This window comes from Euprymna scolopes, chromosome 45 (assembly GCF_053919585.1).
Source record: "Euprymna scolopes isolate OS-2025 chromosome 45, ASM5391958v1, whole genome shotgun sequence".
Taxonomy (NCBI): Eukaryota; Metazoa; Mollusca; class Cephalopoda; order Sepiida; family Sepiolidae; genus Euprymna; species Euprymna scolopes.
The window spans coordinates 49,226,261-49,229,566 of NC_136526.1; the positions used below are offsets into that span (position 1 = coordinate 49,226,261).

At 35.3% G+C, this 3,306-nt stretch overlaps 1 pseudogene; it reads left to right on the forward strand.

Moving 5' to 3' along the window:
* Positions 1-2,721: 2,721 nt before the first annotated feature.
* LOC145270007 (5S ribosomal RNA) lies at positions 2,722-2,838 on the forward strand (annotated as a pseudogene).
* Positions 2,839-3,306: the final 468 nt, after the last annotated feature.

Here is a 3,306-nt window from a genome sequence, read left to right on the forward strand (position 1 = left end):
ACACAGCCATCATACCTAATCATGCTCCCATACAGCAAACAGCAGAAGATAACGCTGACCAGACGAAACCAGCACTTCAACAACTGTCAACACATGACAAACAACCTCGCAAGTCTAGTCGTGTTGTCAAACTCCCTACCCGACTAAGAGACTATACACTAGACAACACACACAAAACACCAACGACACACAACACACTTAAAAGTAATAAACAAAACACACATAAGTCCAGACTGCAATGGGTAATAAAAAAAACCAATAAAACATTATTGAATAAGGGGGATGTTGTGAAGTACGTAGCTACGGCTACAACTAAATACGAAACGGCATGCAAAGCACGCAGAGCTCTGTACAAAACACGTCTCCGGTAATAAAGCTTCTGGTGCTTAACTTGAAAACGACTGCCTTTGTTCTCTGTTACATTTCGCATCATTACAGTATGTATGAATTAACAAGAAATGAATGTTCGTAAAATGCTTGTAGGTATGTATGAATTGACAAGAAATGAATGTTCGTAAAATGTTTGTAGGTATGTATGAATTGACAAGTGATAAATGTTCGTAAAATGTAACTTATGTTTTGGACGATGGAGGGGGTTAGGGTAGGCTGGTCATCCTGCTGTCAGTGATGCGTGTCCTGGCTTGTAACTGGAAAGCGAGTGACCTTTTCATCAGCAGCTAGCAGCCCGGCGTCTTTATCTTCCTTTTCCTCCTCTCTTCTTTGGTTTGTGTCAATTAGGCATTGTTTAGAATTGAAGGCGTTTGGCCCATAACATGAGAGCGTAGTCAGCTTCAGTTCACTGGTGCCTTATTTTTTTTTCTTCTTCATCTCTTTAGGTCGGGTGGGAGAATCCATCCGTGCGTTCACTGACGCAGCAGGGCAAATCTCCTCTTCTCTCCTTTTGGTCCCCTCATTTTATAGTGGCAAACCAGCTCCCAGTGACTGTGATATTTGAGGTGTTTATTTAAGGCGCGGAGCTCTGCCATTGCGCGGAGCTCTGCCATTGGTCGATAATTATTTTGTGGTTATCTTATTTTTTTTCTTCCCAAGCAGAAGCGATGCGTGGAGCCATGTGCAAAAGACGATATTTCATTTTGCCTGTCATAGTGGATACGTTAACATCTGGTTGGCTGCTAATTCTCATCATGTTCCCACATGACCCATGAAAATGTCGGTGCTTCAATTTTATAATAACGAAAAAAATATTGAATTTCAGGTAACGCAAATAGTAACAAATCCAAAAATTAAGGAAAACAAAAAAAAATATTTTTAATAAAAAACTGTTTTCGAGAAATTTTGCTCCACATTTGGAATTACGTTCGTTACATGATGTAAGCAACATTTCTTAATTATCTCTCCTATCAATCTTTTTTGTTTTCAATTTTTTTAGTAAGGGTAATATAGTGATTTCGTTTCCTTTTTTTATTAATAATTATTTTGCTACCACATCGTTTTTCGTAATTTTTTTTCATCTGTTACTATTTGAGACCTTACGTAGGTACCATTTACTTCTCAAGAAATTTAATATTTTTTTCGTTTGTATAATATAGAAACGCCAAAATGTCTAACAGAAGCAAGTCATTCAATCAATTAAAAGACATAATAATGTGAAACTGTGGAGTGTAGTTTAAAAGGGAAATGGTGTAAAAATAAATGAATAAAATAAAAATAAAACAAATGACTTTTGCAAAACAAGAAAATCTAACTTTTTATCGAATCACATAGTTTTTAATGTTTGGAAATTTTTTTAATCGTTTTTTTTTTTGTACTTGTACAGTTTGATCAAGACAATACAAATGAAAATATCGAAAAAAAAAATATATTTTGTACATATGCGTTATGGAATGAAGTTCTAGAAAAAAATTCACTTAATTTGATCAAGTAGTTTTTTTGTTTTTTTACAGCAAAAAAAAACAATTTGTTATGATATCGATCAAAAGGTTGTGTAGCAGTCGACACTCGCTACATCACAGGCAGAAGCTACTTCTCACGACTTTAAGATTTGAAACCCATTTCTCCCTGGCTTGTCCAATCACAAGCCAGCTCTCTATCACGTGACAGAATATATAACCAACTTACTTTGTTCCAGCGACTACTAGCTATAAACATGTGTAAACGGAACTGAGCTGTTCTCTCCTCAACAAGCAGGCAATATATTAATTCTATCTCTATACAAGAACACTTCAACCTACTAACACCTTTCTCTCTTGTACATTCTATTAACGAAGATAACAAATAAAGTTGTTTATTAATATAGAATAAGACTCCATTTCGTCGTTCTCTCATTTCTATAATAGCCATGTTTAGATTTTTAGCAAGATAATCTAGTATTTAAGATGGTGTCAGCGCTTTATACTGAGTTATCTCCCTGTGGATTGTGGCATGTTCTAAAAATCCAAACATGGCTACCTTCACCACGCTGTCATAAAGTGTTTTCCAATGTGAAAAAAAAAAAATACTCGATCAGATTAAGTGAATTTTTTTTCGGAGAACTCCAGTCTAAAACGGATGCATGCAATATAGCTTTTTTCGATATTTTAATTTTTTTAATGTCTTGTCTTACAAGTACCACTTTTTTCTAAATCGAATTAATGAATTCTATCCCCATTCGCTTTATGCATTCTAGAAAAGCGGCGACCTCCACCACTTGTTTCATAAAAAAAGAAGAAAACGAAATTAAATTATGAAATTAGATGTAATTCATTAAAATGTTATGCATTCCCATACAGCATAATCACGTTGACACACTGGTTACCATCTGATCACCGAAGTTAAGCAATGTTGAGCCTGGCTAGTACCAGATGGGTGACCACTTAGGAATTCTAGGCGCTGTATGTGCTTTCCGCTTATCTCGGCATTGTTTCCTGTCGTCCTGAACCTCCACTTGCCACCGGTATTCAACAATTTCGACTCAGGAGAGGTGTGGTTTTAGATTGTGCAACGCTTGCCACAAAAATTTCACGTGCAGGCACCATTACAGTGGGTATCCATAGTCTGTCAAGACTGAAGGAAGCCTGTATGCATTTCCATATTACGGCTTTGCTTTTTCATTAAAAAAAACACTATATAAGAACATTAGAATATAAAATATTGTCCGGAAAATAATGGCTATTTCAGGAAGTCTGTTTTGAAATTGGATTTTATCATAGGATTTTTATTATATTTCAGGTAAACATCAACATGATTATTGATTTATATATGCTCTTTAATAATTTCTTACTTTTTTCTTTCAGAAAAAGTTTTATGAGCGAATGAGCCCATAATTTGGAATATGAGAAAAGAAGACTTACGATTACTTTTCCTGCA